Source organism: Palaemon carinicauda, chromosome 2, assembly GCF_036898095.1.
Source record: "Palaemon carinicauda isolate YSFRI2023 chromosome 2, ASM3689809v2, whole genome shotgun sequence".
Lineage (NCBI taxonomy): Eukaryota > Metazoa > Arthropoda > Malacostraca > Decapoda > Palaemonidae > Palaemon > Palaemon carinicauda.
The window spans coordinates 38,184,393-38,204,392 of NC_090726.1; the positions used below are offsets into that span (position 1 = coordinate 38,184,393).

Consider the following 20,000-nt stretch of genomic DNA (forward strand, 5'->3'; position numbering starts at 1 on the left):
TATTGGGTACATTCATTGTAGTAAAAAAATCTGCGGAAAAAGTTTTAAAACCTTTTCATGGAACTCCTGAATGTTAACAGTGCTCTCCAGAGGATTTTTGGAAGTGAAATTTATTGGATACTTTTAAAACTGTACGTATTTTATTTTGCAGTAATTTGGTGTTTGATATTTTGGCGTATATTTTCTATATCGATTTTATTATACTGTGATTTTATAGTACATATATCTAAGTGTAATTTCTTACGAAACTGTTTTCCGGTGATTTTTAATGTCAAATTTAGCTGTTCCTCTATCGCGGCTTTTGGCCTTATTTTGGTTATTAGCGAATCTAGTGTTGACAAGACTACGTCTTGTTAAACGTAAGAAGTTTGGGTCTATACAGGGAGAAGAATCAAACTTTACCAATTTTACATTTTATTAATCTAACCTAAATACATTCCCGTTCTCTTTAGTTCAACTTTTTTTATAATTACATCAACATGGATACTTTCATAAAACTGCTGCTACAATTTTCGTGTTGTATATTAAGAGAAAAAAAACCTTAAATTGACAAGTCAATCAGTCCTCAGTTTCGATGAACTTGCACGAAATTTAATATCCCCTTATTTCAAACTTAAAGCATTGTACATTCACAAACTTTGCACGCACACGCCTGCACGCACACATGCCTCTTAGCCTTCAAACTCGGCTACTTAAGTTACAATCTTGGATCTTACATGGTAAAATAACTAGAAAGATTTAAAATACATGGCAATGGGGTAATCTACTACAACTCGCACTAGTGAATTATGTGACATAGGGTACATAAATGTGAAATGCTTAATGAGTTTAGTGATTTTGTTTAGACAGTGAGATTCAGTTGATGGTTAACTAGTGAAGGTTTGGCGAGTGGTTACACTCGAGAAAGTTTAGTGACAAAGGTTAAAAACTTGTGAAAGTTTAGTGACAAAGGTTAAAAACTTGTGAAAGTTTAGTGACAAAGGTTAAAAACTTGTGAAAGTTTAGTGACAAAGGTTAAAAACTTGTGAAAGTTTAGTGACTGGTTAAAAACTTGTGAAAGTTTAGTGACTGGTTAAAAACTTGTGAAAGTTTAGTGACTGGTTAAAAACTTGTGAAAGTTTAGTGACAAAGGTTAAAAACTTGTGAAAGTTTAGTGACTGGTTAAAAACTTGTGAAAGTTTAGTGACTGGTTAAAAACTTGTGAAAGTTTAGTGACTGGTTAAAAACTTGTGAAAGTTTAGTGACTGGTTAAAAACTAGTGAAAGTTTAGTGACTGGTTAAAAACTTGTGAAAGTTTAGTGACTGGTTAAAAACTAGTGAAAGTTTAGTGACTGGTTAAAAACTAGTGAAAGTTTAGTGACTGGTTAAAAACTAGTGAAAGTTTAGTGACTGGTTAAAAACTTGTGAAAGTTTAGTGACTGGTTAAAAACTTGTGAAAGTTTAGTGACTGGTTAAAAACTTGTGAAAGTTTAGTGACTGGTTAGAAACCTGTGAAGGTTTAGTGACTGGTTAGAAACCTGTGAAGGTTTAGTGACTGGTTAGAAACCTGTGAAGGTTTAGTGACTTGGTTAGAAACCTGTGAAGGTTTAGTGACTTGGTTAGAAACCTGTGAAGGTTTAGTGACTTGGTTAGAAACCTGTGAAGGTTTAGTGACTTGGTTAGAAACCTGTGAAGGTTTAGTGACTTGGTTAGAAACCTGTGAAGGGTTAGTGACTTGGTTAGAAACCTGTGAAGGGTTAGTGACTTGGTTAGAAACCTGTGAAGGGTTAGTGACTTGGTTAGAAACTTGTGAAGGGTTAGTGACTTGGTTAGAAACCTGTGAAGGGTTAGTGACTTGGTTAGAAACCTGTGAAGGGTTAGTGACTTGGTTAGAAACCTGTGAAGGGTTAGTGACTTGGTTAGAAACCTGTGAAGGGTTAGTGACTTGGTTAGAAACCTGTGAAGGTTTAGTGACTTGGTAGTGACTTGGTTGCACACTTGTGATAGTTGAGTGACCTTGGTTACACTCTTGTCAGCATTGAGTGACTTTGGTTACACTCTTGTCAGCATTGAATGACTCTATTTACACACTTGTGAAAGTCGTGCAACTTAGGTTAAGCGCTTGTGAATGTTTTAGTGACTTTGGTTGCGCACTTGTGTAAGTTTAGTGACTTTGGTTGCACACTTGTGTAAGGTTAGCGACTCTGGTTGCGCACTTGTGTAGGTTTAGCAACTTTGGTTACGTACTTGTGTAAGTTTAGCAACTTTGGTTACGCACTTGTGGAAGATTAGCAACTGGTTACTCATTTGTGTGAAAGTTTAGCGACTGTAGCTGTAAATTTTAGGAAGTTGGGAGAATTTATACATTTGTGAGAGTTTAGCAAGTTTAGTTACACACTTGAAAAAGTTTAGGCACTTTGGTTACAATTTTGAGAACGTTTAGCGACATAGGTTACCCACTTGTGAAGGCTTAGTGATTTTGGTTACCCATTTGTGAAGGTTTAGTGATTTTGGTTACCCACTTGTGAAGGCTTAGTGATTTTGGTTACACTTGTGAAGGCTTAGTGTCTTTTGTTATGCACTTATGAAGGATTAGTAGCTTTGTTTACGCACTTGCGAAAGTATAGTGACTTTGGTTACGCACTTGCGAAAGTATAGTGACTTTGGTTACGCACTTACGAAAGTTTAGTCACTTTAGTTATGCTCTTGCGAAAATTTAGTGACTTTAATTACGCACTTGCGAAACTTTAGTGACTTTGGTTACGCACTTGCGAAAGTATAGTGAGTTTGGTTACGCACTTGCGAAAGTATAGTGACTTTGGTTACGCACTTGCGAAAGTATAGTGACTTTGGTTACGCACTTACGAAAGTTTAGTCACTTTAGTTATGCTCTTGCGAAACTTTAGTGACTTTGGTTACACGTGTGAAAGTTTAGTGACTTTGGTTGATTGTGAAATTTTAGTGACCTTGGTTACGCACTTGTGAAAGTTTAGTAACTTTGGTTACGCAATGATTAAGTTAAGTGACTTTGGTTACAGAGTTGCGAAAGTTTAGTGACTTTGGTTACGCAGTTGCGAAAGTTTAGTGACTTTGGTTACGCAGTTGCGAAAGTTTAGTGACTTTGGTTACGCAGTTGCGAAAGTTTAGTGACTTTGGTTACGCAGTTGCGAAAGTTTAGTGACTTTGGTTACGCACTTGCGAAAGTTTAGCGACTTTGGTTACGCACTTGCGAAAGTTTAGCGACTTTGGTTACGCACTTGCGAAAGTTTAGCGACTTTGGTTACGCACTTGCGAAAGTTTAGCGACTTTGGTTACGCACTTGCGAAAGTTTAGCGACTTTGGTTACGCACTTGCGAAAGTTTAGCGACTTTGGTTACGCACTTGCGAAAGTTTAGCGACTTTGGTTACGCACTTGCGAAAGTTTAGCGACTTTGGTTACGCACTTGCGAAATTTAGCGACTTTGGTTACGCACTTGCGAAATTTAGCGACTTTGGTTACGCACTTGAGAAATTTAGCGACTTTGGTTACGCACATGCGAAAGTTTAGTGACTTTGGTTACGCACTTGCGAAAGTTTAGTGACTTTGGTTACGCACTTGCGAAAGTTTAGTGACTTTGGTTACGCACTTGCGAAATTTAGCGAACTTGCGAAATTTAGCGACTTTGGTTACGCACTTGCGAAAGTTTAGCGACTTTGGTTACGCACTTGCGAAAGTTTAGCGACTTTGGTTACGCACTTGCGAAAGTTTAGCGACTTTGGTTACGCACTTGCGAAAGTTTAGCGACTTTGGTTACGCACTTGAGAAATTTAGCGACTTTGGTTACGCACTTGCGAAATTTAGCGACTTTGGTTACGCACTTGCGAAAGTTTAGTGACTTTGGTTACGCACTTGCGAAAGTTTAGTGACTTTGGTTACGCACTTGCGAAAGTTTAGTGACTTTGGTTACGCACTTGCGAAAGTTTAGTGACTTTGGTTACGCACTTGCGAAATTTAGCGAACTTGCGAAATTTAGAGACTTTGGTTACGCACTTGCGAAAGTTTAGTGAATTTGGTTACGCACTTGCGAAAGTTTAGCGACTTTGGTTACGCACTTGCGAAAGTTTAGCGACTTTGGTTACGCACTTGCGAAAGTTTAGCGACTTTGGTTACGCACTTGCGAAAGTTTAGCGACTTTGGTTACGCACTTGCGAAAGTTTAGCGACTTTGGTTACGCTCTTGCGAAAGTTTAGCGACTTTGGTTACGCACTTGCGAAAGTTTAGCGACTTTGGTTACGCACTTGCGAAAGTTTAGCGACTTTGGTTACGCACTTGCGAAAGTTTAGCGACTCTGGTTACGCCCTTGCGAAAGTTTGGCGACTCTGGTTACGCCCTTGCGAAAGTTTGGCGACTCTGGTTACGCCCTTGCGAAAGTTTGGCGACTCTGGTTACGCACTTGCGAAAGTTTGGCGACTCTGGTTACGCACTTGCGAAAGTTTGGCGACTCTGGTTACGCACTTGCGAAAGTTTGGCGACTCTGGTTACGCACTTGTGAAAGTTTGGCGACTTCGGTTACTCACTTGTGAAGCTTTAGGGACGTTGGTTACACCCTTCTAAATATTTAGACACAAGGGTTACGCCCTTGAAGTCTCAGAGACTTTGGTTACACCCTTGTGAAGGTTCGGAGACTTTGGTTACACCCTTGTGAAGGTTCGGAGACTTTGGTTACACCCTTGTGAAGGTTCGGAGACTTTGGTTACACCCTTGTGAAGGTTCGGAGACTTTGGTTACACCCTTGTGAAGGTTCGGAGACTTTGGTTACACCCTTGTGAAGGTTCGGAGACTTTGGTTACACCCTTGTGAAGGTTCGGAGACTTTGGTTACACCCTTGTGAAGGTTCGGAGACTTTGGTTACACCCTTGTGAAGGTTCGGAGACTTTGGTTACACCCTTGTGAAGGTTCGGAGACTTTGGTTACACCCTTGTGAAGGTTTAGCGACTTTGGTTACACCCTTGTGAAGGTTTAGCGACTTTGGTTACACCCTTGTGAAGGTTTAGCGACTCGAGTTACACCCTTGTGAAGGTTTAGCGACTCGGGTTACACCCTTGTGAAGGTTTAGCGACTTGGGTTACACCCTTGTGAAGGTTTAGCGACTCGGGTTACACCCTTGTGAAGGTTTAGCGACTCGGGTTACACCCTTGTGAAGGTTTAGCGACTCGGGTTACACCCTTGTGAAGGTTTAGCGACTCGGGTTACACCCTTGTGAAGGTTTAGCGACTCGGGTTACACCCTTGTGAAGGTTTAGCGACTCGGGTTACACCCTTGTGAAGGTTTAGCGACTCGGGTTACACCCTTGTGAAGGTTTAGCGACTCGGGTTACAGCCTTGTGAAGGTTTAGCGACTCGGGTTACAGCCTTGTGAAGGTTTAGCGACTCGGGTTACAGCCTTGTGAAGGTTTAGCGACTCGGGTTACAGCCTTGTGAAGGTTTAGCGACTCGGGTTACAGCCTTGTGAAGGTTTAGCGACTCGGGTTACAGCCTTGTGAAGGTTTAGCGACTTGGGTTACACCCTTGTTTACGTTTTTGTAAACTATAGTATTATTTTTTAATTGAAACAGTTTTAAATAATTAGAATTTTCCTGCATTTCTATTTTTAACATTCAATTAAATAGCATCTTTTGAGTGTTAATTAAACTTTTGATTAATAGTGAAACTGTAATTTGCTTTAAGAAATGTTAAATTGCTGGGTAGTTTTGCATTTTTCTGTTTAATCGGTGCTGGGGCATTATAACTTCCGTATCGGTCGATCAAAATCGAAGTCTATTTCAAACACACTTTAGTTCAATTGATTACTTTTGGGACTCTGGTTAGGAGTTACTGCTATGCGTTATATATTTACGCACAAGTTTCCGGATGTTCTAAAACAGCCATTTATTCCACCCTCCCCTTCAGTACCTTAGTCAGTCCCAAAGAGGTGAGTAAAACTTATTTCGAAATTTGAGGTAATTTCATCTACTTCGGTAATTGGTTGGAGCATGTTCTCCGTACAGTATATAGCTATTATGTGAGATATCCCTGAAATAATGACCGAAGGGGCTTGCATGCACAGCACATTATGTACCAGTTGCCATAAGTGATGTGAGCATTGATGTAATGTTAATTTTGCGACCATAGCGAGTCAAGCCGGACCAAAAACCATTAAGCGAATCAGATACTTTAATTTCCAGCCGCTTGCATGAATATCTTTTAACACCTGATTTTTTTTTTATTTATATCTTATATTTCTGGCCATAATCGTCGCGGCAAATAACTTTTAGGGCAATCAATCACCCAAAAAAGTGCCAATTTTCCACTTGAGTCTCTTTCAATATTTGATAATGACAAAGCTTTTTAGATTTTCACATCGGATTGAGGATGTTGTGAATGAACTACTTTAAAATTTGATGCAAGAAGGGATTGAAAGAAGGGATTGATATGGAATTGGAGATAATGCAGTCAGTGTCAAGTTTACAAATATGACCTTTGAGCATTTGAATGCTTTAAATTTTGTCTGAATTCATTCGGCAGTTTCATGTAAAAGTAATTTGGTTTTCACCAGGTGTTTGTCATGCACTCGAAGCAAATTATGTAATTAGTGCATAATTTGGATATTTTTGAAAACTAATAGAAACTTAGAATTTTGAGTAGTACTGTTAAAACATTTCTTGGTAAACATGAAAACGAGTAGCATATTCTCGCTGGTAAAAATGTCTTCAAATGAAGTTTGTGGCCGAAATATATGTGCAAATCAATGATTTTTTCTTTTCCAGATTTTTAATAACCATACTGATGTGCTGAAGCTTGAACGATGAAATCGATGCATACGAAGATAAATTTTCACAAGGAATATTTCAGCTGAAGTGGAGGGGCAAATTATTTAAAAGAAAACTTACTTGGAAATTGGCCTACAAATTCAAAATCTTCAGTACAGGTTAGTGGTTAAAACTTGAGCTTTGTTGAGCTTTAAGACCATTATGCAAATATTTTGAAAAATGTCAGTTCAAATCAAACTTCAAAACATGAAATTTAAAGTTGTTGAAATTAGGAGTTGGAATTTTACCTGATTCAAGTGGGAGAAATCATTATTGCTGAAAACTTCAAAACGTGAAAGTTATTGTTTAGATTAGGAATTGTAATTTGACCTGATTTTAAGTTGAAGTCATTCCTGCTGAAAACTTCAAAACATATAAGTTAGTTATTGTTGAAATTAGGAATTGGAATTTGACCTGATTTTCAGTGTTAAGTCATTCCTGCTGAAAACTTCAAAACATTTTATTGTTGAAATTGGGAATTGGAATTTGACCTGATTTTAGTGGAAGAAGTCATTCCTGCAGAAAACTTCAAAACAAAAGTTTGTTGTTGTTGAAATTAGGAATTGGAATTTAACCTGATTTTCGGTGTAAGTCATTCCTGCGGAAAACTTCAAAACAAAAGTTTGTTATTGTTGAAATTAGGAATTGGAATTTGACCTGATTTTAAGTGGAAGTAGTCATTCCTGCTGAAAACTCTAAAACATGAAAGTTATTGTTGATATTAGGAATTGGAATTTGACCTGATTTAAGTAGAAGCTGAAAACTTTAAAAACCATGAAAGTTATTGTTGAAATTTGGAATTGTAATTTGACCTGATTTAAGTGGAAGTCATTCCTGCAGAAAACTTGAAAACCAAAGTTATTGTTGAAATTAGGAATTGTAATTTGACCTGATTTAAGTGGAAGAAGTCCTTCCTGCTGAAAACTTCAAAATATTTTATGGTTGAAATTAGGAATTATCTGACCTGATTTAAATGCAAGAAATCTGTTACTGTTGAAATTAGGAATTGAAATTTGGCCTGATTTTAAGTGTTGAAAGTCATTCCTGCTGAAAACTTGGAAACTTCAGTTATTGGTGAAATTAGGAATTAGAATTTGACCTGATTTTAAGTGTAACAAGTCTTTCCTGGTGAAAAAATAAAACTATTCTTTTATTTTTAATTACTTGGCTTCAACTATAATATCAAAGGTACAGCCAAAAGTTAATTTAAATACGTTAGACAAAAGCGTAATAAATCAATATTGACTGAAATTAAAAGGAAATTTTGTAGACTTGTAAAATCTTTTATATTAGAATTGTGTCGCTAAGTTACCTGTGCGCAATTCTCGCATTGTTAGTTTTGATGGATAGATATTTTGGTGGTGAATGTAGAAGCCCGTAAATTCTAACTAAATTGTCTGTATAGAAAAGTGTTTAAATGAAGGTATCGCAAAAATAAGGGACTTGGTGAAACATTTACGATAGGTTGATTGCTGTAAATGATCAGACTTAAGTTCCCATCACCAATCTGCACTGGCCAGCATGATGAAAATTGGCCAAACACCAGACATAAGGAAATGTCTGAGGCCTTTGTATTTCACTAGACTAGAAACAGTTCTAATCTGTTGTACATGATAGATTTAATAAGTTCCATTAGTATTTGAAATTCATAATTTTGAGCCGTTAGAAAAAAAATGCTATTTGGATAGATTGTGAATGCGTGTAATTTGTTAGATTGTGAATGTGCAACTTGTAAGATTGTGTAAAACTAGTAAGATTAAGTGTAGAGCTTGTAAGACTGTAATTCACTTCTTTTCCAGATTATTCAGATGTTCAGCTTCAGGCGAAAGAAATTGAAGCTACTGCTTTAAATTGTGTAGAATATACATATATTTTAAAAGGTAAGAAGAATTAGTAATATAATTTTCGTGTTCCATATATTTCTTTTGAACCTTAATCTGATCCAAAGTGAATTTTTATTTAATAAATTTAATGAATTTCTTGATACTTAATTGGTAAAGGATATGCCTAATTATGGCAAAGATTTAATATGAACACTATATGCTTTGATTTCTTCCAGGTGTATTTGAAGCCTTTGAAACTAGGAAAATGGATTAGAGGCTGAAAGTTAAAACTCCAACAGTAAAGCACCATATTTAAAGAGAAGTCAAGAACGAAATGACCAGGAAAAATGGACAATACTACAAAAAAATGTAAATTTTATTAATAAACTTTTATAGTTGTAAAAATACTTTTAGTTCACATTAAGTAAATCTAGGTTTATTTGAAATGAATAATTTAAATACTCATTTTCCTATTGTGAAATTTTAAATGTAATTTTCCATTTTTTCAGTTCTTTTCTGATATCTCTAGTCTTTTAGCCCAATTTTCTAATGATTTTTTGTAGGTTTACAGTCTACTTTAAGCAATGTCTTATTCTAGTATCTTAACTGCTCTACTTTTCTACCTGTTGCGTTGTCTTCTGGTCTTATCTTTTTTGTACAGTATTTTCTTCGATCTTATTTTGCGGTCTGAGTTTTATTTTGCGTTTTAATTTTTCTTCTGGTCTTGTCTCTCTCCCTCGCATACTCATGTTTTCTTGAGGCTGTGGTTCCGTTATTGTGAATATAAATTTTGGTTGATTTCTTAAGATTTTGGTTATAATGTTCCTTCACAACTGTGCCGATGTGTAATTTCCTGAAGTGGTTTGCGTTCTGAGTTCATTTTGCGTTCTAAATTTCCTTCTGGTCTTGTCTTTCCTTCCGGTCTTGTCTTTCCTTCGCATACTCCTGGTTTCTTGAGGCTGTGGTTGGTTTATTGTAAATATCGATTTTGGTTGATTTCTTAATATTTTGGTTATAATGTTCCTTCATAACTGTACCAATGTGTAATTCTCTTGAAGGGTAATGTACTAGCAGTATTGGGACCTTTCGCGACTGTTCTAGACAACTCTAGTTTCCTTTCTACACTTATTTTTAGGAAATTCTCAACAATAGTTTTCCTTTCTACACTTGCCTTTCAGAGACTCTTATGGTTTTTCCTTGAACATATCTTGTGGCAGGTTTCATTTTATGTACAATCGATTCAGATGACTCTGGTCACGCACTTGCGAAAGTTCGGCGACTCTGGTCACGCACTTGCGAAAGTTCGGCGACTCTGGTCACGCACTTGCGAAAGTTCGGCGACTCTGGTCACGCACTTGCGAAAGTTCGGCGACTCTGGTCACGCACTTGCGAAAGTTCGGCGACTCTGGTCACGCACTTGCGAAAGTTCGGCGACTCTGGTCACGCACTTGCGAAAGTTCGGCGACTCTGGTCACGCACTTGCGAAAGTTCGGCGACTCTGGTCACGCACTTGCGAAAGTTCGGCGACTCTGGTCACGCACTTGCGAAAGTTCGGCTACTCTGGTCACGCACTTGTGAAGCTTTAGGGACGTTGGTTACACCCTTCTAAATATTTAGACACTCGGGTTACGCCCTTGAAGTCTCGGAGACTTTGGTTACACCCTTGTGAAGGTTTGGAGACTTTGGTTACACCGTTGTGAAGGTTTAGCGACTTTGGTTACACCGTTGTGAAGGTTTAGCGACTCGGGTTACACCGTTGTGAAGGTTTAGCGACTCGGGTTACACCGTTGTGAAGGTTTAGCGACTCGGGTTACACCGTTGTGAAGGTTTAGCCACTCGGGTTACAGCCTTGTGAAGGTTTAGCCACTCGGGTTACAGCCTTGTGAAGGTTTAGCCACTCGGGTTACAGCCTTGTGAAGGTTTAGCCACTCGGGTTACAGCCTTGTGAAGGTTTAGCCACTCGGGTTACAGCCTTGTGAAGGTTTAGCCACTCGGGTTACAGCCTTGTGAAGGTTTAGCCACTCGGGTTACAGCCTTGTGAAGGTTTAGAGACTCGGGTTACAGCCTTGTGAAGGTTTAGCCACTCGGGTTACAGCCTTGTGAAGGTTTAGCCACTCGGGTTACAGCCTTGTGAAGGTTTAGCCACTCGGGTTACAGCCCTGTGAAGGTTTAGCCACTCGGGTTACAGCCCTGTGAAGGTTTAGCCACTCGGATTACAGCCCTGTGAAGGTTTAGCCACTCGGGTTACAGCCTTGTGAAGGTTTAGCGACTCGGGTTACACCCTTGTGAAGGTTTTTGTAAACTATAGTATTATTTTTTAATTGAAACTGTTTTAAATAATTAGAATTTTCCTGCTTTTCTATTTTTAACGTTCAATTAAATAGCATCTTTTGAGGGTTGATTAAACTTTTGATTAATGGAGAAACTGTAATTTGCTTTAAGATATGTTAAATTGCTGGCTAGTTTTGCATTTTTTTTAATGGGTGCTGGGGCATTATATCTTCCGTATCGGGCGATCAAAATGCGAAGTCTCTCACTCTTAAAGTTCAATTGATTACATTTGGGAGACTGATTAGGAGTTACTGCGTATGCGTTATATATTTACGCACAAGTTTCCGGATGTTCTAAAACAGCCAGTTATTCCACCCTCCCCTACAGTACCCTAGTCAGTCCCAAAGAGGTGAATAAAAACTTATTTCGAAATTTGAGGTAATTTCATCTACTTCAGTAATTGGTTGGAGCATGTTCTCTGTACAGTATATAGCTATTATGTGAGATATCCCTGAAGTAATGACCGAAGGGGCTTGCATGCACAGCACATTTCATACCAGTTGCCATAAGTGACGTGAGCAGTGATGTAATGTTAATTTTGCGACCATAGCGAGTCAAGCCGGACCAAAAACCATTAAGCGAATCATAGATACTTTAATTTCCAGCCGCTTGCATGAATATCTTTTAACACCTGATTTTTTTTTTATTTATATCTTATATTTCTGGCCATAATCGTCGCGGCAAATAACTTTTAGGGCAATCAATCACCCAAAAAAGTGCCAATTTTCCACTTGAGTCTTTCAATATTTGATAATGACAAAGCTTTTTAGATTTTCACATCAAATTGGGGGTTTTGTGAATGAACTACTTTAAAATTTGATGCAAGAAGGGATTGATATGGAATTGGAGATAATGAAGTCAGTGTCAAGTTTACAAATATGACCTTTGAGCATTTGAATGCTTTAAATTTTGTCTGAATTCATTCGGCAGTTTCATGTAAAAGTAATTTGGTTTTTACCAGGTGTTTGTCATGCACTTGAAGCAAATTATGTAATTGTGCATAATTTGGATGTTTGAAAACTGTAATAGAAATTTATTTTGATAGTACTGTTAAACATTACTTGGTAAACATGAAAACGATTAGCATATTCTCTGGTAAAAATGTCTTCAAATGAAGTTTTCGGCCGAAATATATGCACAAATTAATGATTTTTCTTTTACAGATTTTTAATGACCATACCGAGGTGCTGAAGCTTGAACGATGAAATCAGTGCATACGAAAAAGATAAATTTTTACAAGGAAGATTCCAGCTGACGTGGAGGAGCAAATTGTTTAAAAGAAATTTACTTGGAAATTGGCCTACGAATTCAAAACCTCCAGTACAGGTTGGTGGTTAAAACTTGACCTTTGTTGAGCTTCAAGACCATTATGGGAATATTTTGAAAAATGTCAGTTCAAATCAAACTTTGAAACATGAAATTTAAAGTTCTTGTTGAAATTAGGAGTTAGAATTTTACCCGATTTAAGTGGAAGAAGTCCTAACTGCTGAAAACTTCAAAACATGAGTTACTTATTGTTGAAATTAGCAATTGGAATTTGACCTGATTTAAGTGGAAGAAATCAATCATGTTGAAGACTTCAAAACATGAAAGTTAGTATTTTTTAAAATTATGAATTGGGATTTGACCTGATTTAAGTGGAAGAATTCATTCCAGCTGAAAACCTCAAACCAAGAGTTAATTACTGTTGAAATTAGGAATTGGAATTTGACCTGATTTTAAGTGGAAGTAGTCTTTGCTGGTGAAAACTTCAAAACATGAAAGTTAGTTATTTTTGAAATTAGGAATTGGAATTTGACCTGATTTAAGTGGAAGAAATCACTCCTGCTGAAAACTTTAAAACATGAAAATTAGTTATTTTTGAAATTAGGAATTGGAATTTGACATCATTTAAGTGGAAGAAGTCATTCCTGCTGAAAACTTCAAAACATGCAAATTAGTCATTGTTAAAATTAGGAATTAGAATCTGACCTGATTTAAGTGTTAGAAATAATTCCTGCTGAAAACTTAAAAAAATGAGTTAATTATTGTTGAAATTAGGAATTGGAATTTAAGTGAAGTCATTCCTGCTAAAAACTTCAAAACATGCAAATTAGTCATTGTTAAAATTAGGAATTAGAATCTAACCTGATTTAAGTGTTAGAAATCATTCCTACTGAAAACTTCAAAACATGCTAATTAGTTATTGTTGAAATTAGGAATTGGAATTTGACCTGATTTTAGTGGAAGAAGTCATTCCTGCAGAAAACTTCAAAACAAAAGTTTGTTGTTGTTGAAATTAGGAATTGGAATTTGACCTGATTTTAAGTGGAAGTAGTCATTCCTGCTGAAAACTTTAAAAACATGAAAGTTATTGTTGATATTAGGAATTGGAATTTGACCTGATTTTAAGTGGAAGTAGTCATTCCTGCTGAAAACTTTAAAAACATGAAAGTTATTGTTGAAATTAGGAATTGGAATTTGACCTGATTTTAAGTGGAAGTAGTCATTCCTGCTGAAAACTTTAAAAACATGAAAGTTATTGTTGATATTAGGAATTGGAATTTGACCTGATTTTAAGTGGAAGTAGTCATTCCTGCTGAAAACTTTAAAAACATGAAAGTTATTGTTGATATTAGGAATTGGAATTTGACCTGATTTTAAGTGGAAGTAGTCATTCCTGCTGAAAACTTTAAAAACATGAAAGTTATTGTTGATATTAGGAATTGGAATTTGACCTGATTTTAAGTGGAAGTAGTCATTCCTGCTGAAAACTTTAAAAACATGAAAGTTATTGTTGATATTAGGAATTGGAATTTGACCTGATTTAAGTAGAAGCTGAAAACTTTAAAAACCATGAAAGTTATTGTTGAAATTTGGAATTGTAATTTGACCTGATTTAAGTGGAAGAAATCATTTCAGCTGAAAACTTCAAAACATGAAAGTTTGAAAGTTATTTTTGAAATTAGGAATTAGAATCTGATCTGAAGTGGAAGAAATATTTCCTGCTTAAAGCTTCAGAACATGAAAGTTATTTATTGTTGAAATTATGAAATAGAATTTGACCTGATTTTAAGTGTAAGAAATCATTCCTACTGAAAATCTAAAAACATGAAAGTTATTGTTGAAATTAGGAATTGGAATTTTACCTGATTGTAAGTGTTAGTCATTCCTGTTGAAAACTTCAAAACTTGAAAGTTATAGTTGAAATTAGGAAATAGAATTTGACCTGATTTTAAGTGGAAGAAATCATTCCTGCTGAAAACTTCGAAACTTGAAAGTTATTGTTGAAATTATGAATTGGAATCTGACTTGATTTTAGTAAGAAGTCTTTCCTGGTGAAAAAATAATTCTTTTAATTTTTAATTACTTGGCTTCAACTTTAATATTGAAGGTACAGCAATAAGGAACTCTAAATACATTATACAAAAGCGTAATAAATGAATATTGAATAAAAGTAAAAGGAAATTTTATAGTCTTTTAAAATCTCTATTTGAAGTTTGTCGCCAAGTTACCAGTGCGGAATTCTCGTATTAAAGTTTTGATGGGTAGATATTTTGGTGGTGAATGTAGAAGCCCCTAAATTCTAACTAAATTTTCTACTATAGAAAAGTATTAAAATGAAGGTATTGCGAAAATAAGTGACTTGGTGAAACATTTACGATTGGTTGGTTTGCTGTGAATGATCAGACTAAAGTTCCCATCACCAATGCGCACTGGCCAGCATGATGAAAATTGGCCAAACACCAGACAAAGAGAAATGTCTCAGGCTTTTGTATTTCACTGGACTAGAAATATCTATAATCTGTTGTACATGATAGATTTAATAAGTTACCTTAATATTTGAAATTCATAATTTTGAGCCGTTAAAAAAATAAATGCTATCATTTGGAATGATTGTGAATGTGTAAATTGTTAGATTGTGAATGTGCAACTTGTAAGATTGTGTATAACTAGAAAGATTAAGTGTAGAGCTTGTAAGACTGTAATTCACTTCTTTTTCAGATCATTCAGATGTTCAGCTTCAGGCGAAAGAAATTGAAGCTACTGCTTTAAAATGTGTAGAATATACATATATTTTGAAAGGTAAGAAGAACTAGTAATATAATTTTCGTGATGATCCATATAAATATTTTAAACCTTAATCTGATCCAAAGTGAAATTTTTATTTAATAAATTTCTTGATACTTAATTGGTAAAGGATAGGCCTAATTATGGCAAAGATTTAATATGAACACTATATGCTTTGATTTCTTCCAGGTGTATTTGAAGCTCTCCTTTGAAACTAGGAATATGGATCAGAGGCTGAAAGTTAACACTCCAACAGTAAAGCACCATATTTAAAGAGAAGTCAAGAACGAAATGACCAGGAAAAATTGACGATACTACAAAATGACCAGGGAAAATTGACTATACTACAAAAAAAAAAAATGTAAATTTTATTAATAAACTTCTATAGTTGCAAAAATACTTTTAGTTCACATTAAGTAACTCTAGGTTTATTTGAAATTAATAATTTAAATACCCATTTTCCTATTGTGAAATTTTAAATGTAATTTTCCATTTTTTCGGTTCTTTTCTGATCTCACTAGTCTTTGTAGGTTTACAGTCTACTTCAAGCAATGTTTTATTCTAGTATCTTAACTGCTCTACTTTTCTTCTACCTGTTGCGTTGTCTTCTGGTCTTATCTTTTTCGTACATATTCCTCGATCTTTTGCGTTCAGAGTTTTCTAATAGTCTTGTCTCTCCTTCGCATACTCCAGGTTTCTTATGGGTGTGGTTTCGTTATTGTAAATATCAATTTTGCTTGATTTCTTACGATTTTGGTTATAATGTTCCTTCATAACTGTACCCATGTGTAATTCTCCTGAAGTGTAATGTACTAGCAGTATTGGGACCTTTCGCGACTGTTCTAGACAACTCAAGAATAGTTTGCTTTCTACACTTATTTTTAGACAATTCTATAGAATAGATTTCCTTTCCATACTTGTTTTTCAGAGACTCGTATGGTTTTTCCTTGAACATATCTTGTGGTAGATTTCATCTTCTTTACAATAGATTCGGTTGATTTTCATGTTTCTAGTTTTTATACATCGTCTATGTTAGTCTTGGTAATATATTCTCATGCAAAAATTTTACATTTGGATATTATAAAATATCTGATTGGTATAATAATCAGTAATTTATATTTTCAAATTTATATGTATTTAACTTCGAAACAATTCACCTATAATGCTGGCATATCAATAGGCAAGAAAATTATTCATTTCAACAAATTACAGTTTTTGGTATGAATTTCTTAATCAACATGAATCAGTTAGAGTTAACGGTGATTTTAAAGTTTATTTTTAAAATTTATTTTTGGTTATAGTGACTGACATGTTTAAGGTAATATTCTATATCGAAGCATTTTCTTGTCAATATATATTTTATGCTTTTGGGATTGATTTTTGGTCTTCAAACGTCATTGGTCAATTACTCAAAACGTTCTTGATATATTTAGATTTCTTTTGAATTTGGGTTGAGCTTGACATTGATTGCTTAAGGGTAAATTTAGAAGGGTTATTTGATGAAATCTGTTGATTAAACGCGTTAAATGTTAATGATTCTAGCTAATGGCTCGCATAAAGCTAATAAGATTTTTGAGATTGTTTGTTGAAGTTTGTTGTATTTTGATTTTAGAGGGTTTAATTCTTTGGAAACTATCTATTAGGGAGCTTACTATGAATGAGACTTTTCAAGATTTTCATACATAGAAGAACTATTGAGAATCCTTTACAATCTCATTGTTGTCTATGGAGGTGAAAATTAAAGCTTTTAATACTCGAGAGTAGTTGTTGATTAGGTCCTGTGGTAATAAAGTTTAGGGGTGAAAGGTAGTTGAATAGAAAATAAGTTTTATATTAGGATATTTAGACAAAAATAAAAGCAATTTAAAAATTTTATTGTATACAATGTGAAGTAAACATGCATGGAAGTTTTTTGTTCTCATTGCAAATTAATCTTTATACTGAAGGGTTACACGAGATTGGTTAATATTTGCACATCAATGATTACTTTCTTTTGCAGGTTTTAAGGCGACCTTAACGAGAGGCTTATACGGAAACAAGCTCAGTAGTGTACCAGAAAAATCTTAGTTTTCTCCAATAATTATTCAGGTAATGTAAAAATAATTGGAAATAATTTGCCATTTCACCGGAGCAATACATAAACATTGGTATTAGTAAGTGGTTAAATCCTCAACTTTGTCTTCGTTAGGTATAAAGAATATTTATTGAAAAAGATGTATAAAGTAAGCTTATATTCATACAATACAAAATTCAGTACTAAATTTACCATGCATAAAAATTGGTAAAACCTTTTATATATTTATTGTTTAATAGTGTTTTTTTTCTTTCTTTCTTCAAGGTGTGGGAAGTAGTAAATTATTTTTACTCATTAGTTTCATTGCCGCAATTTTGTTTCTTAAAACTTACAATGTTAATTATTAAGGATTTAGCCAAAAAATTAGGTTTCCCTTAAAGTAAAAAATGTTACTTTTTATGTAAGTAGGTAGTTGCCGATGTATAAAATATAGCTACATTAGTTAAAACTAATTCGTTGAATATACTTGTAAACTAAAAATTGATAGAAATATATTCTAAATTCCGGTTAGAGCTAACGAGTTTAGAGAATTGGTTTGTTAGCGAAACATAAACTGTATAACCCACTTTTAGTGTTTAGCTGTTGGATAAAGGGCAAGGAGTGATTCAAATTTTAATTAATACTTCGGTTTCAGGTTGTAGTTTCGTGCAAGTGATTATTGGCTTCCAATGGATCAGTCATGATATTGACCAAAAATACAAGTGATAGTGGCTCTGAATGGATATTAAGTCAATATGCTGACGAAAAAAAAAAGGTAAATTTTACTATATAATAGAGTTTAGGTTTCGCACAACCTAGTATTTTGCATAATGTTTAAAAACTTGCTTTCAAAAACTTAATATAAATCTGGTAAAACTTCTAATTGCAAAATAATTAAGACAATTTTTTTCACTTTAATTATAATTTTCTCTTAGTAAAATATATTGTGGCTCGAGTAACATACTATAAACTTGAATGTAAGGGAAATTGAATTTTAAAGTTAAGCCCAGTAAGGGCAGTTAAAACGCTAATATCGTTTAGTAAAAGCCAATTCGTAAACCAACAACAAGTTAAAGTGTTGTAGCATAGTCGAACAATGTCTAATTCACTAAAATTGTCTTTTCAGGTATGATTGTGAAGGTGACAAGCTCGAGTAACTCCAGGAGGTAAATTAAAAGAAATTCAAAGTGGGCTGGAATAAGTGACAAGAAACTTCACGGAACAAATCATAACAAAATCAAGAATACTATTGAAGTAATGAAGCACTTGTGAGAAGTCGCATCAAGTAACTACAGGAGTCCGAAAAGAAAGGGATGTAATATGCAAGTGACAAGGAACAACAAATCATGTATAGCATGAGTAATGAAACTAAATTGGAAAATAAAAATGGCAAAAGAGCTTGTTATTTATTCATTCTGATCCTATAGTAATTGACTGTGAATTATATCAATTAGTAATTGACTGTGAATTATATCAATTGAGAGAATAAGATCCTCGTTCTCTTTATAAAGCGTCTCTTGAAACAGTTTTTTCTTGGCTTTCCATTTTTTTTCTTGGCTTTAAATTTCCAATCATAGAATTTGCCCAACGTAGGATTACGAAGCACTAGAATGGGTTCCATTCTATCCTACGTTCTTCCTATATTAGTACTCCGTAAGTTATTGGTTGTGTCCAAGCTGAGTTGGGATTTAGTCCCCATGCGGTGGACTGCAGGGGGCACACATCCTGGGGAAAAAATTAAAAAGTGTTAATTTCTGTACTAATTTTGTTTATTGGGAATTTTCATTACTAACAAAGAATTTGAACTTAAAAAGCACAAACTCAAAACTAAAAAGCCCTGTCCACGATCGTGCATACCCGATGGACAAGCAGGATACCAGACCACGATAGAAGAACGAAGGTTGACGTCAGAAGCGGGAAAACCATAGACAGGGATCTGGGCATCGTAGTGTTGCCAGATCTCTCTGCATTGAGTTTTCTCGCTTCTGACGTCATCAACCCTCATTTGCACTAACTATTGTGGCCCTGGTATCACTGCTTGCCCGTCGGGTATGCACGATCGTGTGGACTGAGCTTTACGTTATGAGCTTATACACTTACACAAAATTCTAGTTTAAAGTTATAAAAATCTATATAACCCTGAACCAAATTAAGCAATACGCAAGTAAATCAAAATGTACAAAAATGACAGGAAACAACCCTACTAGCCTTAAACAACCCTAGCCTTAAAGGTTTCAAACATCACTGAAGCTATGTTTAATCGACTCACAGTAGCATCAAACAAAAACTGTACATTGGAATATACAGGATAAATAAATGATAAAATAAAAATGTTAAGGCATTGTGGTATAAAAACTATGACCAAACTCGCTAACTTCAACCTCAATTACTAATGTCTTAAGATCTCGCTAACTTCAAACTCGCTAACTTCAAACTCGCTAACTTCAAACTCGCTAACTTCAAACTCGCTAACTTCAAACTCGCTAACTTCAAACTCGCTAACTTCAAACTCGCTAACTTCAAACTCGCTAACTTCAAACTCCTCACATCTTAAGGCTAGCAACCACAATTATACGATTCAGTTATGTCCAAAGTAAATTTCCTTATTTCTTAAAGTAAACCAAACTTAAGACTAGAAAATAAGAAAATTGCCTATAAAGACTACCAAATTAAAGACTTATTAAAAAAGCTATCATCATTCATTGACATTCCAGAAAAGCTAAGAGCTATAAAACTGACAAATGAGATCAATATAAACATTTTGTTCTGCTTCCAAGACTATTGCCTATTGTGCAAGTCGTTGGCTTTAACACCTCATCACTTAAAATACAAAGAATTTTTAACTCTTAATCTAGTTTAACTTCCAAAACCACTTTCACAAGGATCAGATAGGAAACCAAACGCCTAAATACTCTAATAATTAGGGGAAGCTTATCA

At 35.0% G+C, this 20,000-nt stretch overlaps 1 long non-coding RNA gene across 1 annotated transcript in view; it reads left to right on the forward strand.

Annotated features, from left to right (window-relative positions):
• Window positions 1-15,332, forward strand: part of LOC137616616 (uncharacterized) — a 15,882-nt gene extending 550 nt beyond the window's left edge. The window contains exons 2-4 of the long non-coding RNA XR_011039461.1: window positions 12,124-12,286; window positions 14,945-15,025; window positions 15,200-15,332. This is a non-coding gene — a long non-coding RNA (uncharacterized lncRNA). The remainder of the gene's footprint in view (window positions 1-12,123; window positions 12,287-14,944; window positions 15,026-15,199) is intronic.
• The last annotated feature ends 4,668 nt before the right edge of the window (window positions 15,333-20,000 follow it).